The 21018-nt window shown below is 44.2% G+C and overlaps 1 long non-coding RNA gene and 1 pseudogene across 1 annotated transcript; both read left to right on the plus strand.

Annotated features, from left to right (window-relative positions):
• Positions 1-4771: 4771 nt before the first annotated feature.
• LOC118886554 lies at positions 4772-10543 on the plus strand. Its single transcript, XR_005017765.1, has 3 exons — positions 4772-6212; positions 6294-6436; positions 6546-10543. It is a non-coding gene; the product is annotated as an uncharacterized LOC118886554 (long non-coding RNA).
• Positions 10544-14074: 3531 nt separating this feature from the next.
• On the plus strand, positions 14075-18736 carry LOC118886553 (annotated as a pseudogene).
• Positions 18737-21018: the final 2282 nt, after the last annotated feature.

Below are 21018 nucleotides of genomic sequence, written 5' to 3' on the forward strand. Positions count from 1 at the left end.
CTCCACGAGAGGCTGTTTCATCTTCACGAGAAGTGACTTCTCAGGAAAATCCTTTTCCAGAATTATTTTCTCTTTCAGACCCTTCCATAGAAAACACTACTTCAGAAAACAATACTGCACAAAATGTTTCTGAAAAAATTATTTCTACAGGAAACTCTATTCTGCCAGGAGGAACCAGCCCTGGAAACACTACCCATAGGAACGTCTCCACTGCACATTCTACTGTTGCTGCAGACAACAGTATGCCAACTGTTCAACACACCAACGAAACACAATGGGAGTAGCACAACACGGGCACTGAATTATCCTCTAAGCCCACAGGCTTCACTTTCCTAGGGTTCACATCCCCGGGTGATCAAGTTGAAACTCAGCTAAAGCAGCAGCTACGGTCCCTCATCCCCAACAATGACATGCGAAGGCTCATTTCTCATGTTATCCAGACTCTGAAAATAGACTGCTCGGAGACCCACGTGCAGCTGGCCTGTGCCAACCTCATCTCTAGAACAGGCCTCCTGATGAAGCTTCTCAGCAAGCAGAAGGAAGTAAAGGTGTCCAAAGCGGAATGGGATACGGACCAGTGGAAAAGTGACAACTCTGTCAGTGAGAGCACAGAAGCCCAGAGTGAGCAGAAAGAGCAGGAGTCAAGTGAGGTGAGGAGAACCCCTGAAACATGGGACCTGGACTTTTACTCAGTTTAGGACATGCCATGAACGTGCCCAGGCAGGAATACCACGGGCTCCTAGTCTGTATCGTATCTTCAGCCGTGAAACTGGCTAAGACAGTGATCTCCCACTTGGCTCATTTAGAGAGTGTGCCACTATTCCTAGGGTAGACGAGAAGAGGACATAACACAAGACAACTAAATTGTAGATAAATAAATTGTAGAAGAAAAGGCTAATGATAAGATTAATAACATTAAATTTAGCTTGTTCTTATAGAAGCTACTCGCCTGAAAGGATTGGGTTTTATAGTAGTTTAAGAATAGTTAGCTATTGTTTAGAATAGGTTTAAGAAGAGTTAGCTTTCATCCCTTGTATCTCCTTGTTTTTAAAAAATTGTTATTTATTTTTTTAGCTCACAAAAGAAGTTCCAGGATATGGCTGTAACAACAAACTCATCTTGGCAATATCTGTAACTGTAGTAGTGACGATTTTGGTTACAATTCTCTGTCTCATTGAGGTAAGGACAATAATTCTTTCAGATTCAGAACCCACAAACTGAGAATGAAAGCCACCTTTCCACCTACTACTACTTGATACTTCTCTTTAGTCATGAGGACTGAGATACAATTTGTTCTTTTACTGAAAATTATATCCCCAGGATTTTTTTTTTTTCTTTTTTTCGGTGCGTTGGGTCTTCATTGCGGTGTGTGGGCTTCTCATTGCGGTGGCTTCTCTTGTTGTGGAGTACGGGCTCTAGACGCGCGGGCTCAGGAGTTGTGGCGCACGGACTTAGTTGCTCCGCAGCATGTGGGACCTTCCCAGACCAAGGATCGAACCCGTGTCCCCTGCACTGGCAGGCGGATTCTCAAGCATTGTGCCCCCAGGGAAGTCCCCACCGGATTTTTAAAGGAACTCCACTGCCAGGAGATCTCTACGGAATTGGATCCATGATAACAAGCCATTGGACTATTTTGACAAGTTAATTTATAAGAAGGCCAGAGTTGACATGATAGTAAAATTTCTTCAAGTCAAAAAACTATGCTGATTTGATGTACTCACCTGTCACTCTCAGTCTACTGTTGATTTCTTTCCTTGTTGGCTGAAGTGATGAGAGGTATACGATCTCCATACTCAGGGAGCTATCAGTCACCCTGGGAGGGCTAAAAGGACATGCCTAAAAGATAAAAGTATGATCTCGTCAATTCCTTAGGTTTACTTAGCAGCTTTCTTCTCCAGTGTATTAGGAATTGTGTAGATAGGTTCCATTAAAACACTGCAAGTAAAATCCTGCCGCAGGCTACCCTAAAGTATGTCATATTTATAGTAGCCTATTCCTGGAGCTAGCCTGTTTACCTTTTGGTCAGTTACATAATGGTTTGTTACTTTTCCCAACAGGCAGTTGCTAACATTAAAAGAGTGATTTTAATAAGCTGGCAACCTTGATTCTACCCTACCAGTCCAACCTGCTTTATTTACCTTTTCTCTTGTTATGGCAGCCCTCCATTGCAGCCAAAGCAGCTCCTCCCTATACGCTAGTTACACCACACCCATTCCTACTTTTGTCTGTGCCTTTGCCCATCTAAATTTCCTTGATTTTGCTTTGCCTGTGGAAGTCCTATGAATCTCTCAAAAGCCAACTCAAGTTCAGATATCTTTCTTCATAAAGTCCCCTTTTTATTGTTTCTAACTTCTATGTAGTTTAACCTTGAATTTGTTTTCTTTTGTTTTGGCCTGTGGGATCTTAGTTCCCCAAGTAGGGATTGCACCTGTACCCTCGGCAGTGAAAGCGAGGAGTCCTAACCGTTATTTCCTCTCCCCACTTATATGATAAGCTCTTTGAGGACAGGGGCCATACAGTGTTCTTCCTATGGTAGACACTACTGGTGTTCAACGGAAGAGAGATGAGGCGTTATGTCCATTCCACAGTGAGGAATCATGCAACCGAATATTTATTTGAAGTAGCATCGAGTCCAGCAATAGACCATGTGTTCTTAAGACTTTTGAAATGTCATGTTTTAATATTCCAGTCAGTGGGAGAAAATGAATAAATGGTGATAGAATAGCTGCCTAACTATTTGGGGGGTAAAGAATAGCAGATCCCCATTTTTCATCTTAAATAAACATATTTCCATAAATGTGAAAAAAGACCACATAAAGGTATTAGAAGAAAATAAAAGCAATATTTTTATAATCTTATTGTGGGAAAGAGCCTTCAGAGCCTGATGCCACAAGCAGAGCCTTTGATATATTCCACCATCTTGTCTGTGACACCAGCTTAGCACTGATTCATGCCAAGCGTAAGATGAAGAGTTATCCATATATTGTCTGATTTAATGCCCACAGTCCTGTGAGGATATTACTATCCCTCCTTCATAGATGAAGGAGATCAATGTAAGGCCCCAGTGGCCAAACCAAAAGCAGAAGCCAGTTTCACCCGACTGCAAAGCTTGTGCTCCCCACTCCACTCTTTTGTCTTGTCTCCTTAGAGACAAAAACACTGGAAAGATTCGAAACACTGGAATTCAATGAAAGCCAGTATTTCTTTACTGTAAAGAGTTTTTTGTTTGTTTGTTTGTTTGCGGGTGGCGGGGTTTGGCCATGCTGTGCAGCTTGCGGGATCTTAGTTCCCTGACCAGGGATTGAAACTCGGGCCGCAGCAGTGAAAGCGCCAAGCCCTAACCACTGGACCACCAGGGAACTCCCAAGAGTTTTATAAGTCAACAAGAAGAAGACAAACAGTCCAGGGAAAAAGGGGACAAGGGCTGTTCAGAGTAGCAGGTGTGTTGACAGTCTGCCACCATATCTGCCCGTCCTCTCCTCATGGCTCATGTGGGGTGGATTTTGTTAGCCAGGCCTTTGTCACCTCATGACGTACAAATAATCTCTAAAATTTTCTTCAAGTACTTTTATAATCCGTCTAGAATTTGTTGTATTTGTTTTTTAGTGTGGTTGAGGTAGGGGATCTAACTTTTCCCCCCTACATGAAGATCTAATTGTTTTCAAATCTTTCACTGAATGGTTTATTCTTTCTTCCCTGGTCTAATATACTATCTTCATCTGGACTCTGTTCTGTGATCCAGTTATCTTGTCCTGTACCAGTACCAATATCACACTGCTTAATTCCAGTTGCTCTATAACATATTTTATATCTGGTAGGGCAAGTTCCTACTCTTTGACCTTCTTTTTCATGCATTTCATAACTATTCTTACATATATTCTCTACCAAATGTCAGCTGGCCAGGTTTTATTTTAAAATTATTCTGGATATAAATGGATTGCAGTGAATTTGTAGGTTAATTTGAGGAGAAATGACCTCTTTACAACATTCTAGGAGGATGGTATCTCATGCCATGTAAGTACTTCTTCTTAATGTCCTTCAGAAAAGTTTTAATATTTTCATCACAGAGGTCTTACAAATTTTTGGTTAAGTTTATTCCTAGGTACTTTATGCATTTTTATTGATATAGTAAATGGGATGTTTCTTCTGTTTTTTAGTGAGTTATTTGTGTTATATGGGAAAGCTATTGAGGCTTCTATGTTGATCTCTTGATTTTGTATGTAGCCATCTTACTCATGTTACTTCCAATAAAATTTCGGTTGATTCTTTTGGTCTTTTTAGGTCCCTCATTTCATATGCAAATATGTTTGTCTCTTCCTTTCCAATACTTCGTTTTTCTTACCGTACTGATTAAGACCTCCTCCACAATGATCGATAGTAGCAGTAATGATGGACATCCTACTCTTGTTCTTGACTTTAAAGCAATGCTTAGGTTTCTGCTAGATACTTTTATTTTCTTTTCCTACTTCTAAGAATTTTTATTAGGAATTATCTGTTGAACGTTATCTAAAACAGTCAATAAAATATATCGCCAGCTGCATGCAAGACCCTAAGGTACTGTGGAAGAGTCAAAGGATTATTAAACAGGGTAGAATTCCTTTCCTTAAAAAAGTTATCATCTCACTGAGTAGATAAGATTTAAAGTAAAAAGGAATGAATAAAGATTTGGAAATAATTGTAATGGATAATCATGATCATGTTTTCTTTCAGAACAGATTTATTCTCATAGAATTGCAAAAGGGGAAGATAAAAAAAGAAGCAGAAGATAAATATTGGTCTTTTAAAGCAGAATTTTACAACTAGAGGAGAACTTAGAACTCATCTATTTCAATTTCCTCACCAAAGGCAGGAAGAATGTTTAATTACCCTAATGGTTTACCCTAATTTATTTATCAGCAGAATTAGCTTCCCAGCCCAAGCTGACTTAGAACAGGACTGGCACAGATTCATCTGCTTTCACTAGTCCTTTAAGGAAAGAGGGTGGATGGGGAGAGGTTTTGGTTGTACCTGTTCCTGCTGGCCTGGTGCCTGGTTCCTAGGCATCAGGCCAGGCCAGAGGCCTTCTAGGAGGCTCTGCGGTAGGGAGGGCCACATGGTTGGGGATTTAGGGGCTGGCCTCACTCAAAGCTGACGAAAGGTAGAACCTATGAGTCCCTTCTGTAAAGTGGCAAGAACACTTCCCTTCTCACCCTACTGTTTTTCAGGCCGCTACTCTCTATTCCCTTTATCCAAACCTCATAGAATTTTAACCGGGAGAAACTTTTAGACAGCAGTTTGTCTCTTCCTTTTATAATAAGGAAATGGAGAAAGAGAAAGGGAAAATATCTTGCCCCATGGTCATACTGGTAGTGATTATCAAAAAGAAGAGGGTCCCTTTCCACTGAGGACTTCTCTACTGATCACACTGTGCTTGGGCTGTGAGCTCCGTTTTATGTCACAATTCAGTATACACATACTATATGGGCATAAGTAGTTTCTGAAACTAACTTATTGTGCACTCTGAGTTTTTTCTATTCTATTTGTATTCAAAAAGAGTATTTTGTGTTTCCCTGCTGGTCATGGCCTTTAAACTGATTTCACAATTCACTGACACCTCAGTGACAGCCTGCAATATGAAAGTCAGAGAGCTATAGATAACTTTGCTAGTTGGGTTCAGGTGTTTACTTGGTGTGATTCAACTTATAGGATAGGATAGAGCAGCCAGGAAAATAAAAGCACCTTCTCCCCACAGCCACCCCCCCAGCAAATGCTGCATGTGCGACTAAGTCCGAAGCAGACTGGTGTGAAGCGCATCTAGAGAGTAACGTGTTTCTGCCCAGCGCCGCTGTGCAGTGTTTTCTCTGCACGAGGGCTCTTGGCCAAGGGCCAAGAAAGGTGAACGGGGCTGAAAATCCTGCCTATACTCCACGCTAAGCCACATGCAAAGGTCTCCCCAGAGACACGGGGGGGGGGGGGGCGGCCATTTTGGACAGACACGGAGAACTTCTGGAAAGCCAGCATGCATGGGATGATTTTCAAGATCCCGGGTCTGTGGTGATTTTGCTCATTGTGATTATGGACTGCGGTACCCATTTAGTCCTAATAAGACCAGAGATAACACATTGTGAGAGAGATGAAAAATGACATGTAACACTAACGGTGTGTGTTTTCCTCTAAGGGGCTTTTTTCGCTTTCTGCTGCGTAAGAGAAGCTCAGGGGAAAGTGAGAGTCAGGTAAATTTGAGGGGGATATAGTACTGTGGCCAGAGAAAGCAGGGGAGATGCTGAATTAATATTTCCCTTTCTGAGTTCCAGGAGGGCTTTTTCGGGAGAAGGCAGCCACTTTGGCTTAGGGATATGTATAGGCCTCTCAACGCCACACGCAAGGAAAACATGGCACAGAAGCTACACGACAGGGAGTCTTCTGATGAGGATGGGATATTCTATAAGGATGCAGGGTAAATGATAGGGGACAATTTAAAATTCTCCTCTAAAATGAGGAAATAATGAAAACTATAATTGTTCCTTTCCAAAGTAAAAGCCTTGGCATTATTCTTCGTACCCCAGGGAAGTCATCAAAGCCCCAGCAGAGAAGCTTCTGGCTGCATATTGGGTTGATGAAGGGGCGGGTGAGGAAAGTGAGTCAGCACACGAGACAGCCACAGAGTGAGCCCTGTTCTGCCTCAAGCCACCTGCAAATTTTATTTTCTAATATTGGCTTCTCAGCATTGCTTGCAAAATACTTATTTTTCTCATAGTAAAATGTATAAATTCATAGCCAAGTCTAACCATGTGGTAAGGAATTAAAATGTAAATAGTTGAATATTTATACACCACTAACAAGGGCCTGCAAGAAGAAGCAGAGCTGAAACTAGAATCCCTCATGGTAGCCAGTACTTCCACAAGAGGAAATGTGGGCAAAGGAGGATGAGTAGAAGGATGAAGAGGGACTTCCCTCCCTCGTTTCCCCAGTATCATCAGTCCCTGGGAACTGGAAAACATACCATCCTCAAGGGGCATAGATCATTAAATCAAATAACAATTTATTCTGGTGCTCTCTCTCCTGGGTCATCAAGTACCAGTTATTTACAACATGCTTGACCTCCTGCCCATAGAGGACCATCTACTTCTGGCCCCTCTCGTACGGTCATTGTGGTTGCCAGAATATTTGGATCACCGGGCCTCCCTCCACTGTGGAGCCAAGGCCTGACTTTTCTCCCAAGTTCTCAAACTCATGTACAAATGTGTACCCTGTCTTGGTAGGGGGTTCTCCACCATTTCAAGCTGGTGGAAAATTCCCATTGGGTTGTTTTTTTTCTTTAAAAAGAAATCCCAACCCTTGGATAACTAGCAGGGAGGTACCAGAAAGACAGGGTAAAGAAGAATGTGTGAGAGCAGCCATTGCCCAAGACGGCCCTCCTCAGGCCCTGGCCTCTCCTGACCCCACTGAGGGTCAGCTGTGTGCTGCTCGGCTCCCTCCAGCTCAGCCCAGCCCCAAACCTACCCACCTCCTGCCTCACCCAGCACAGGCCCAGGGCTGCATGATTCCAAGTGCTTATATAGTGACAGTGCCACCTGCGGAAGGTGCAAAGGCTCTTCCACTCCTGCCAAGAAAGTCATTAATCACATTTCTTAAGTCAGTGAGAGTTAAATACATTAATGAGTAAAAGAAATTCTGAATGAACAAGATTTGATAATCTACCAAAATGACCACAGACAGTGCTGGTGGTTTAGTAATATGAGGTGAAGAACTGTGCAAGCCATGGGGTGATAGCACACGGTCCCCCAGAGGATCAGTGGGCCTGGGAGATAGCCCAGCAGGTTCTGCCAGTTGGGTGGGGTTCCAAGCAAAGTGAACGGCCCATCAGTTCTGAGTTATGAGTTTGCTGATGCTGCATGAGAGACATCTGTTCTCTCAGTGCCTGCCCAAGTCACCTCCCAAAGGTTCTTACTGAGAATGAAAAACAAGTGTTTTTCTCTGGGCGGTGACTTCAGTGAGCCAACAAGTATTTACTGTGTTTAAGGCGCATGACTAATACTACTAACTATAGGAAGCAGCAGCAGCTAACACTTACCACTTGCTTGCTTGGTGCCAAGCCCTGGGTTAGGCATCTTATGGTCTTATTTAGCCCAACAGTCCGTGGAAGCATATCTTGTTATCCTCATTTGACAGATAGGAAACAGGATTTAAAGAATGTAGGTAACCTGCTCAAGGACCCAAGGCCCCACGTCCAAAAGTGTGAGTTAAGGTTGGAGCCCAGAACTGTTAGACTCCAACAGGGATGCAGAGAAGTATAAGCTGTGTTTGCCACCAAAGAGTTGATAACAATGATAATAATGAGGAGAAGGAGGCAGCTGTTTATTGAGCACCTGCTATGGACCAGGTACAGTACTAGGCACTTTGGTTACACTATTAGGTCACAAGAATGGAAAGTCCCCATGCCCGCTCAAACTCTGTAATGAGTGGGGGTCTGATTTCAGTAAGAGAGGTGGTCACAAAGACAGGGAGCTGACGAGAAACCAGGGGTAGAGATCCTTGTACTGCTGGGCTTCCCAAAGTGTGGACCAGGATTCCAGGTAGCTCCAGGTTCCTAGTTTGGGATATTTCCATTATTTCAAAGTTGGTACATAAATGAGGCTTAGATAATATTTTTTGTATCATACTACCTCAGATTTGCACAATTTTTTATTAGTCTCAAATGCTACCCTACCATATTTCTAAATTAAAATTGCCAAGAGTAAGATTCTGCTTGGCCCAGCTTGACCGAGATTGGGCAGTGTTTTTGCCAGAGCCAGAGACTTCACCTGGCCAGCCTGTGAGTGAGCTGTCTCTCCTTGGATCAGGGAGTCATCCCTGGCTGTGGCCCAGAAGCAGGAGGGGTGCCCAGGGTCAGGTGGTACAACACATGGCCGCCTGGGGCTGCCTCTGTCACCATCTTATGATGGACAAACTAGCTCAGAGCCCAACTCCTTACTGAGACCTGCGAGATAGAAGGGGAGAGGGAGATACAAGGCCAACAGCTACTAAATGAATGCAAATTCTGATTCCGATGAAATCTGTCAGAGAATTTAGCCACTTTTTAAAAGATAATGAAATGAGACAATACATGATTAGGGCAAAAATGATACAGGGAAGAAAATTGTAGGATTCAGAGGAGGGAAGGTTAGGAAACTAGGGAGGGTCCATGAAAAAGGTAGAACTTGATCTGGGCCTGGATTATATGCCAGACACTGTGGCTGGTGCTGGGGAAAGAGTGGATGAGGACAAAGTCCCTTGTCTTGTGGGGCCTTAAGACTGAGAGGAGGCACAGACACCTGAAGATATATTATACATAGAAGACAGTGTGTTGACATGACAATGGCAGTGTACCAAGAAGTGGTTCAGCTCTTGGTTGGCTGGAAAGGAGTAAATGTGAGGGATGGCTTAGAGGAGGGGAAGAAGAAGAAAGCCAAACAGAAGTTTCTTGGGAGGACGAGATGAAGGAAAGGCATTCTAGACGGAGGACAGTACAGAGGCAAGAAGCATGAAACCTTGGGTGGGCTTGAAGCGTGTGCAGTCTGGTGTTGCCAAGCATGAAGCACAAGGAGGAAAGGGCAGTAGGTGAGGCTGTGCGGGCGAGCAGAGACCCGATCCCAAAGGGCCTGGTCAAGGCGCATGGCCTTGACCAAACAGAGCACAAACTACAATGTTTTAAATAGAGAAGAGACATGACCAAGCTTGAGTTTTATAAAGAGTACTTTGATGGTGGCCTAAAAGTAGAGAGGCCGAGAGGTCAACTTGGGTGTTTAGACCAAGTAGGAACTGGGAGAAAATGGGGCACCAGACCAGGGGTTTTGATGCAACTGAAGAGCATGTACGCTGGATACACATGAGTGAGAACTGGAAGGACAAGAGCTTATGTTCAGAGAATGAAAGATTGTACATTTAAGATTTTTTACGACAAATTCCAGATGATGATAAGGTCCAAATGTAACCTGGGAATGGAGATCAGTGAGGTGTTGGGAATCCAGAAGGTGATGAGAAATAATTCGGATAGTCCTGGGCACTCATTCCTTTCCCCTTTCAGTAGCTCAGTAAAAAGCTAGCTCAGCAGGTACCAGCGAGCTCAATGGAACAAATAGGCTCCCCCTCCTACTGCGACCATTTCTGTCACCAAGCAGTTGCCACTGTTAGTAGTATAGACGTTCCCTGCCTCACCATCCCTGTAACTGTGACGCACTCCAGGCTGGCTCCTCCTCTACGGGAACTCTGGTCATGGGACACACAATCCAGCTAAGTCTGGTCTAATCCCCTTCTCTGAAAGCTTGAGGGATTGAGTGCACCCTGTTATTGTTCTGCTTATAAGTTCCCCCCCCCCCGAACAATAAAAGCCTACTGTATATTTGCACAGTAGGGGGTTGAGGAATTTCGTGCCCAGGAAAATCTGTGGGTTGTTGGCATGGTAAGTATTGTGGTAGATGTGGAACCTAGAAAAATGGTACAGATGAGCCGGTTTGCAGGGCAGAAGTTGAGACACAGATGTAGAGAACAGACATATGGACACCAAGGGGGGAAAACTGCGGTGGGGTGGGGATGGTGGTGTGCTGAATTGGGCGATTGGGATTGACATGTACACACTGATGTGTATAAAATTGATGACTAAGAACCTGCAGTATAAACAAACAAACAAACAAAACAACTAATACTAAACTTTCATTGGGTTATTTGTATGGAAATATGTTAATATAAATGTTTCAGACATTACATGAAATTTCTAAAAATCTTATATTTGTATTTGTATGGAAATATGTATGGAAATATGTTAATATAAAGGTTTCAGACATTATATGAAATTTCTAAAAATCTTATATTTGTATTTGTATGGAAATATGTATGGAAATATGTTAATATAAATGTTTCAGACATTAAAAAAAAAAAATCCCACAAGGACTCAGAGGCAAAGAATATACAAATCAATTTTCACTGCAAAGTAAAGGAGCTGTTACAGTGGAGGATTACTGCACTGAATGTCAATATTATGACATAGTATGAGTGTGTTTCATGTTTGGTAATTGCAATCATTGTTGCTTTTGTTGTGGTCATCCATGTACAATGCTTGGTGTCAGTCTATTTATCTCTTGTAAAAATAATATGCAGTGTGTGTGTGTGAAAAAAAAAAAAGGAAAAGAAAAAAGAAACTGTGTTCCCAAATGAAACCCTGGGATAGGATTAGTCATTTACATCTTTTAAAAATAAAGTCCAACAGTATTAGAGCTGTGGTATACTTATTGAAAAAAAAAAAAAAAGTATTGTGGTAGAGGAAACGACTTGGAGCCCATGACCGAAGTCCCCAACCGTTACGAGGGCATCATTCATTAATATGCCAGTTCAAAATACTGAGAGTCTCAAGTCTGTCTGGTTCAACCCCTGAATCAGACAGTGTATTGATTATCTGGTGGTATGTAACAGATCACACCAAAATAGTGGCTCAAAACAACAATACACATTTATTCCTCACAATTTCTGAGTCAAGCCTTTAGGGGAATAGCTTGGGCAGTTCTGGCTCTGGGTCTCTCACGAGGTCCTCAAGATATCAGCCAGGGCTGCAGTCATCTGATGGCTGGACTGAGGCTGCAGGGTCCACTTCCAAGGTGGTTCACTCCCTTACCTGGCTGCCAGGGTGGTGCTGGTTGTTAGAGGGAGGCCTCCTTTCCTCCCTGCATGGGCCTGTCTGTCCACCTGCTACTTGATTGAATGTCCTCACTACATGATGGCTGGCTTCCTCCAGAGGGAGCTGTCCAAGAGAGAGACAGAGGTTATTCCTCTTATGGCCTGGCCTCAGAAGGCACATAACACCACTTCTGCCACATAGCATGGTTAGAAGTCAGTCACTCGTTCCAGCTCACATTCAAGGGGAGGGGATTTAGACTCCACCTTTTGAAGAAAGAAGAGTCAAAGAATTTGCGGACATATTTTAAAACTACCATAGACAAGAAAATAGAAAGCACTCTAGATATTTCAAGCCAAAAAAAAAAAAAAGCCAGAAAGAGAGAAAGATTATATCCAAACAGTTGGTGCTTATCATTGAGGGGGCTAATGGTGGTGAAAGTTGGGGATGGGGGACATTGTAGCACTAGCCTTCAGGTTACTTTACCACAGCTGCTTTCCATAGACTCAAAACTGCTGCTGCCACTCAGAAGTCAGGAAACTTTGGGAAACCACTGATGAGGTCATTGCAGCCCCAAAGCCCCAAGGGTGGTGACTAGATGGGGAATATGGAGTGTGCTGCAGAGGAGGAAAAAATGATTTCCATCTGCTTTCCACCTTCCAAATTTCACACAAGTACATTTTATTGGCAGAACCCTGCTGTCGAGGGGATCTGTGAAATATGGTTCCCAGGCCTCTAGCACCTGCAGAGAAGGGGGTAGAAATGGGTGTCAAGAGCCAACCAACACTATCCAACATGCGTCCGTATACAGGTATGGTGAGGAGGCACCACCAGTACTTGGAGAAGTCCTGGAGCCCTACTCCTTTTTTTTTTTGTAGGCTTATGGGTGTCCAAGGCTTTGTAAAAGGGGGGTGGTGTCCACATAGAATAACATGGTGGAGAGCTAGCTGAGTCACAAATCTGGAAGGTGTCACTGTAGTTGGGCAGCAGGTGAGGTACTGGTTGCTGGTGACATGCAGTCAGCCCCAGAGGTGACTGGAGAAACACCTGGAGTTGATCCTTAGTTGGTCTCTGGAATGTTCTCACTGGAATGAAAGCTGGGTAGACTGCAGGCAGTGCAGCATCGGAGAGAACATAGCTGCCATTCAAAAGAGCTGCCAGAGGAAAGGTGTCCATAGGGAAATACCATTTCTCAAAATATGGTCTGTGGACCTCTACACTCAAACCTCTCTGGGATGCTTCTTTAAAAGGCTGATCCTGGGACTTCCCTGATGGTCCAGTGGCAAAGAATCCGCCTTCCAGACTTCCCTGGTGGCGCAGTAGTTAAGAATCCGCCTGCCCATGCAGGGGACATGGGTTCGAGCCCTGGTCCAGGAAGATCCCACATGCCGCGGAGCAACTAAGGCTGTGTGCCACAACTAGTGAGCCTGTGCTCTAGAGTCTGCGAGCCACAGCTACTGAGCCCTCGTGCTGCAACTACTGAAGCCCGCTTGCCTAGAGCCCGTGCTCCACAACGGATTAATCCCAAGTATATTTGAGTACCCAATGGAGTATGAGTGTGCTAGGTACTAGAAAAAGGATGATAAGTCTGTAAATATTGTTCATGAGGTGTTCCTAATCGCTCTGGAGAAGATTATGGATCTTCTCCATACACAGATAATGGATACAATGAATAAATGGATACATACAATGAATGCAATGGATAATGATATGGATAATAAATCTATAGTTATTGGTTTGAAACAGTATCAAGATCCAAGTAATTCCTCCAAAGTCAACAATTTTTGAAGTAAAAGAGCTCAGAAGTAGGTAATGGGTGGGGCTAAGGGTCTGATATATTGAGGTGGAGAAAGTCGTGGTGGGGATGGAGAAATGTGCTCGGTGATTTGGGGGTACTTTAGGAAAATGGGCTAGAAACCAGCTTTTTAAGAGTTTCATACTAGACTGTTGATGGCTTTAATGAGTTCTACCTTGATTTGCATATTTAAGACTCATGAAAACACTCAAGTCGAAGGATTGCATCTTTGGTGGTCATTTCTCACACAGAGGCGGGAAATCTAAATTTTTAAAGTTCAGTGTATAGTTAGCGCTAACTATTGAGTACTCTAGTCCTCTGTGGGAGTTTGAAGATGAAGCCAGCTGCTTTAAAGATGTCTGCACCATTCGATCCTGTAAACTCACACTTTGGACTCTACGCTAAAAATACATTTGAATAGAAGCGCTAAACTCCAAGACTTCTGTGCGCGGGGGTTGCAGAAGGGGAACAAGAGGCAGAGACAATCCCGGAGTGGGAGGGGCGAGGGAGAGGCCCGAGCACCGCCCTCGTCCCACTCCCACCAAGCTGGCTCCGCCCCTCAGGCTTCCGTTGGTAAACAGCGAGGGCGCGTGCGCGCGTGCGCAGGCGCAGTCCGTTTGCGCCCCGAGCCGCGCACGAGCGGTAACGGTAAGATGGTGTCTTTGGTACCTTTTGTGGTTCCCATCGTGGGTGACAAAACCTTGCTGGTGTGGGAGCTGAGCTCTGGACCCACGGCCGAGGCCTTGCAAGTGAGCCGAGCCGGGGCGGAGGGAGGGCTGGAGGAAGCCACCTCGCGCCCCAGTAACTGGGCGCCCCGGGGTACTGCTTCAGCACCTCATCTGCCTGTGGTCTGCGCTGAGAGGAATCTTAGTTCTAGAGCCGACCTGAGCAGTCAGCTCGCCCCCACAGATTTTTGAGAGATAGTTCCCAGCAGATGGCATTGCCTCCTCATGCTTCTCGAAGCTTAGGATTTCAGAGGGAAACCTGTTCCTGAAATGAGAGGTGTTTGGAGTTGCAGGCTCACCACAGTTGCCTGCGGCGAAGGGCTGGGGGAATAGAAGGGAACGGGCGGTTTGGCTTCCTGGGCGTGAAATTGCCTGCACTTACTTAGCATGGGACTACCCTACAGCATCCTCTGTTCACAGTCTTCTCCCAGTTTGGCCTTCAGTATTCGGTCCGAGTCGTCCCAAATGCAGCAGTGGCCGGTCCTGGGTTCTATGCCATCATCAAGGTTTAGTCAGCAAGGGATGCCCACAGGGCCCAAAAGGCATGCGACCAGAAGCAGCTTTTTCAGGCATCTCCAGTGAAGGTGGGTCCAAATGTGGAATTCCTCGCTCTACTGGGATGAAGTGCTGAATTTAAAACTAATAGGCCATCGGGAATTCCCTGGGGGGTCCAGTGGTTAGGACTCTGCAGTTTCACTGCTGAGGGCCCGGGTTCAATCCCTGGCCCGGGAACTAAGATCCCGGTGGGGGGGGGGGGGTTGGTGGAAAGGCCAGTGTTTGTACAGCACTGTGGTGTACAGAATGCCCTCAGATGCACTGCTCCACTGATCCCCCAGTTCCCCAGTTCGTTCTTTCTTTTTTTTAGATGAAGAAACTCGAACTCAGGATGGTTAAGTGACTTACTTAAGGTTCATGACAGTAAATGTGGAAACTAGAGGCCAAACCCACACTTAACTGATGTTAAACACCATGTCAGTTTATGCTGCCCCTTAATTTAAGAAATCTTCACAAGAGTCTTCCTTATATTTACTTTTATGTGGATTTTAAATCTGTGAGATTGACAAATTCTTTTTTAAATTAATTAATTAAATTAATTTTGGCTGCGTTGGGTCTTGTTGCTGCGCGCCGGCTTTGTCTAGTTGCGGCGAGCGGGGGTTGCTCTTCATTGCGGTGCGTGGGCTTCTCATCCCGATGGCTTCTCTTGTTGCGGGGCACGGGTTCTAGGCACGCGGGCTTCAGTAGTTGTGGCTCACGGGCTCTAGAGCACAGGCTCAGTAGTTGTGGCACACGGGCTTAGTTGCTCTGCAGCATGTGGGATCTTCCCGGACCAGGGATCGAACCCGTGTCCCCTGCAGTGGCAGGTGGACTCTTAACCACTGTGCCACCAGGGAAGTCCCGAGCTTGACAAACTTTTGTCAGATGTACATAAAGGAGGCTTCATCATCATCATCACTCTCAAACTGCCTATTCAGTACTCCCTTCAGATTCCAGAAAATGGTTAAAATATTCTTTAATGCATTGTAGAAACCTTATTCCATATTAACATGCCATCCAATTTTACTTCCCCAGAATTAACATTTCATTATGTGCCTCGATTCAGCCACCATTCCTTTTTCAAGGACCTTTTCAATTCCTCTGAATAAGTGAGTGAGGCTTCGATTTCCCAGATCTTTCACTGTAGAATTGTGTGTCTTCTCTGATTGGCTTCCTGCTCTGGCTACTTCCCACTGACCTTGCTGCCTATTCTCACCCCTGTTTCTTTACTCACTGATTTCACCTTTATTGAATCTGAGAACTCTCCTCAGATGTGACTCCAGGTGCACTACCTCCCACTTCTGTACCCTGTTTAACACCCTCTTCAATCCTGGCTGTACTCCCTGGGATTGAAATGATTTCATGTCAGACATTCTTTAATTTGCGGACCCTGCGACCATTTCACATAACCACTCAGATATTACGGATGGTCCTGGAAAGATTATGAGACAGTTACTTGGTATCAGTTGTGAGTAATGAGTTCTTTTCTTACGTTGGACATTAAGACCATTCCATAAGCTTAGGTTCTGAGATTTTCACAGCATAAAGCCCGTCACTGATAGAGTAATGAAGAAAATGTTCTACAAGTCACTATAGAGTTGAGAGGAAAGGGCATTCGTATTAGATTTCTTTATTTAATGCAGAGCCTTAGTTTACTACCCACACCCCCGAAATTGTTACCTACTTTAATTATGCGTTCTCTTTAAATTTTATTTATTTATTTATTTGGTTGCACCGGGTCTTAGTTGCAGCAGGCGGGCTCCTTAGTTGCGCCACAAGGGCTCCCCAGTTGCGGCACGTGGGCTCCCCAGTTGCAGCAGGCAGGCTCCTTTAGTTGTGGCTCGCAGGCTCCTTAACTGTGGCGTGCGAACTCTTAGTTGCAGCATGCACGTGAGACCTAGTTCCCTGACCAGGGATCGAACCCGGGCCCCCTGCATTGGGAGCACGGAGTCTTAACCACTGCACCAGCAGGGAAGTTCCAATTATGTCTTCTTTTATTCATTAGCAGGTGTACATACTTCTTATCTTTTTTCCCCTGTATTTTTTATAAATACAGACAAGAGAGTAACATCTTCAAATAAAATGAAGGAAAGGCCTAATGTATCTGAGTTTTTCTCAGTAGCACGAAGGGAAATGTTTGCCAGCAAGAACTGTGGCCAGGTTATCCCAGAAGTCAACTGTCTCTACTACCCAGGGGCTCAGAGCCCTTCTGAAGCTTCCTAATTGTCCAGGACAGCTCCATTATGACTCACCGTACAGGGCCTAGCCTCCCTGTTTTAAATGTTGCGACACTCCACATTTAAAAATTAGTCTTCATTTCTCCTTCCCAGCAGGCAGCTTCAGTTGGAGGAAGTAATTTCATTTTCTTACGTACTCATTCATTCACTCAGTCAACAGACCATCACTCCTCTATTATATGCCAAGATCTATGCTTGTTTCTGGTAACAAGGAAAGAATAGTATACGGTTCCTTCAAGCACTTAAGGAGCTCATAAACTAGTGACGGAGGAAGATGCACAAACACATCAATAAAGAATTAACAATGCTTTGACTTTATTTGTATTATTTGAATTTTTATGACTATATTTCTATACTACACCCTGTTCAAAATGGAAATAGACATTTAAGAAAGAACTGGTGATGTAAAAAATCCACAGTAGGGCTTCCCTGGTGGCGCAGTGGTTGAGAATCTGCCTGCTAATGCAGGGGACACGGGTTCGAGCCCTGGTCTGGGAAGATCCCGCATGCCGCGGACCAGCTAGGCCCGTGAGCCACAACTACTGAGCCTGCGCGTCTGGAGCCTGTGCTCCACAACAAGAGAGGCTACGATAGTGAGAGACCCGCACACCGCGATGAAGAGTGGCCCCCGCTTGCCGCAACTAGAGAAAGCCCTCAGAGAAACGAAGACCCAACACAGCCAAAAATAAATAAATAAATAAATAAATTAATTAATTTAAAAAAAAAAGAAAGAAAGAACTAGTGATGTAAAAAATCCACAGTAATATGTAAGTTATTTAGAGAGTTAAGACTGGAAATATTTGCACTCTCAAAGAAGCTTGCTAATGCAGATGAACCTCTAATTCTTTTGGTTGCTTTATTTACATTTATAGAGGTATACTATTCCCTCTTCTAACAGGGGTTAGTAACTTGGGGAAGGGGTGCTACAGATTAAGGTCCTAATTCAGTGGCAGGTCCATCTTATCTCCTCTTCAGGTCATATTCTCAAGCAGGAGCTACAGGATGAAACGACTAAAACAGTTCACTTCCTTTGCTTACCCCCAGCCCCATAATAGGCTTCTGCTGGGCTTTCTTGGTTGCTTTCATCATCACTTTCACCACCAGAGGTTAGGGAACCTTCCGGTTAATCAGGGGCCCTGGAAATGATGCAGAAAAGTACTGACTTAAAAATAATAAATAACATTTACTTAGGGCTCACTGTGAACTCATTGCTTAAAATGTCCTACTTAATCTTCACAACCACTCTATGAAATTGGTATTGATAAATCTCAGGTATATCCAAAATAAGTCTCTGTGTAGGCTTGTGATATTTTTAGGTCTTTTATGTCTTTAGGGTCGTCTCGGCACCAGACATAAGGCGGTTCAACATAGTACGCTTGCCCTAAACAGCTCCAGATGCCAAGAATTGGCAAATTACTACTTTGGTTTCAATGGGTGGTCAAAAAGGATCGATCATCAGGGTAAACTCTGTAGATTTTCTGTGACTAACCAGACTCCTTTCAACATTGAACTCCTAGACTTTAGAGAGAAGAATAGAACAGGGCTATGGGGAGGAGATGTGAGAGGCTTCCACATGGAAGTGTCTGAGCATTGGCCTGCCGCCTAGAATTAGTGATAATCTCAATGACTTGGATGGTGGTGTCCATAATTTTCTCCAGTATTTGTGTGGTATATAATAAAAAATAGTTGTCCATATCTAGTCATTCATTTGCAAGTCTCACTTGATTTTGAAGCTATAGCATACCTAAACTATTACCTGGGATTGCTGGAGTTTACTTTTTATTTCTAACAACAGAATATTTTGAAGTCTAGCCTTTAATTCAAAATCCTAACAGCTTCAGGATCTTTCTAACCTTGAAGAAAGGGAAAATGAAGATATTGTGACACCACTTCAGAAGCAAAGCCTGAAGTTCTTCTGTGCTTTCGAGGTGGTGTTGCCCTCCCACGAGTACAGGAGTCCTGGAGTTGGCATGGCTGAAGAACCTTTGGATGAGTTGGAGGAAGGTCTGTTTTCCAGTATGTGTGTGTGTGGGGAGGTAAGGGAGTGGGATTTCTCTTTTTTCCTTTCTTTCTGAAACTCAACTTTTCAGATACATCATCACCTTGGCTAAGCAACTAAAGCCCTGGGCAGAATTTTTCTGCCTGACAATATAGATTTTTATCTTAGGCAATACCTGACAGCACATTAAACTTTAGAATTTTAGAACTGACTGCCTGCCAAGAAGCTTAGGAGGAGGGAAAATGGTAGTTTTTTTTTTTTTTTTTTTGGTTAATAATTTGTTTTGTGCTAAAATAGTCCTTCAAATACAGATGTCTTCTGGCCTTCAGTTATCCCAACAAAATGATTGTCTAAAGATTGAAATAAAAATAAACTGGAACAACTCTGGGTCTTTTAAGCAGGAAGCGACGTCATGAAGGAAATTAGGCGCTGCAAAGTCATTGGAAGGGCTCGAAGAGCAGGTTCTCATCTAGGCGCCCAGGACTGATATCCAGAATAATAAGACTGGCCAACTCTGGGAGATGGTCACCTGAGGCTGACACTAGAACTACTGAGTCCCCAGCACAGCCCCATCGCTGTGAGCCAGCCTTCAGAAACCAGAGTCAAGGCTCCTTGACCCCCACTGCTGTCCCCATAACTACCACTCACCCCAGGAGGCGGGGACCAACACTGGAGCACTGTTGCAAAGCCTCTCATTCCTGCACCCTTGCTTATCAGCAGAAGGACCAGGAAGAAGTTCTGTGCCTCCTCCTCACGTGGCCTACCAAATCCCGCACAAGGGTCTTTAATTAGCAGACCCTCCATTGTATCCCTAACCCTGGCTGCAAGGGCATCCGGAAAATGTAGATTTTAGCTTTCCAGGCTCTGAAGTACAAGAAGGCAGCCCAGAAGGAGGGAGGACTGAAGAATGAGCAGGCCAATCCAGAGCATCACTAGCCAACCCATAGTAATCACTAGCACTATCTCTACATCTTACAAATATGGAAACTGAGGCTTAAGTGGGGAGGTTAAGTAATTTGCCCAACATAACACAGTAAATTTGTGGTGAAGTCAGGATTTGAAATCAACCCAGAATATTCTGGGAGCATAGCGGGAAGCAGAGAAACTGAAGATCCTGGGGCACCAGCATCTTGTTCTGCCTTCTCCTGCTGGGCCATGAAGAGAGGCAGATCAGCTCCTGGAGAGGGTTCCAGGACCTTCCCACTCCAAGACTGCTTATTGGAGTCAGGAATGAATATCCAGTAACAACGCGAAAGACCAGGAACAAGCTGATCAAGGATGAGCAGTGGTTCCCAAGCCGTCACCTGTGGCAACCAGGAGTGATGGTGAGCAGCAGCCATCACAGCGACCCCTGCGCCTGATACCTTATCTCAGGAGCCTTGGGCGCCCACCCTCCTTTCTTCGACCTTATAAACCTGCCCTCTAGATTGGAGGTCTAGTTGTGGGGTCAAAACCCCCAGTCTGATTTTCATAAGTCTGATTTTCCTTCTTCTCTGTCTCCAACACAGACAAGAAGAGAGAACATTTTAGGGGAAGAAAGAGAAGCTATAAATTCAGACAAGGTTTGAGATTAACTGAATTCTCCCTTTTTGTTTTAACTCTCTTTGGTTTCCATGACTATGGGAAAGCATGAGCAGTCTACATCCCTTAGCCAAGCATCTTAATCTTTCCTAATTCAGAGCCATGGCATGCACGGAGGAATAAGGGATAGTTAGGTAGATAAATGGCTTAATCGATGGATGAATAAATTTGTAGACAGAGAATGCTGTAAGAAGAGATGGGCAGAGACAGAGACAGAGATAATAAACTTTTAATAGTCAGCCAGCAAGACCAGAACGGAAACAAACTGTCTCTCTAGAAACGTCCGGAAGAGGAGTGCAGCTTCCAGGAAGCTGACGGGGTGTACATAGAACAATATTCACGTTGCTGAAAAAATACAGCAACAACAAAAAATAACAGTCCCCAAACTACAAAAGAGCAAATGGAATAATTACGAACTTTAGTAATTAGAAACGGAAGAGGAAACCAAATGGAAAGAGAGACCTATGAAAATACTTAATTCTATCTACAACCAGGTTCAAAGTCAAGTTCAAATCAATCAG

This window comes from Balaenoptera musculus, chromosome 20 (genome assembly GCF_009873245.2).
Source record: "Balaenoptera musculus isolate JJ_BM4_2016_0621 chromosome 20, mBalMus1.pri.v3, whole genome shotgun sequence".
Taxonomy (NCBI): Eukaryota; Metazoa; Chordata; class Mammalia; order Artiodactyla; family Balaenopteridae; genus Balaenoptera; species Balaenoptera musculus.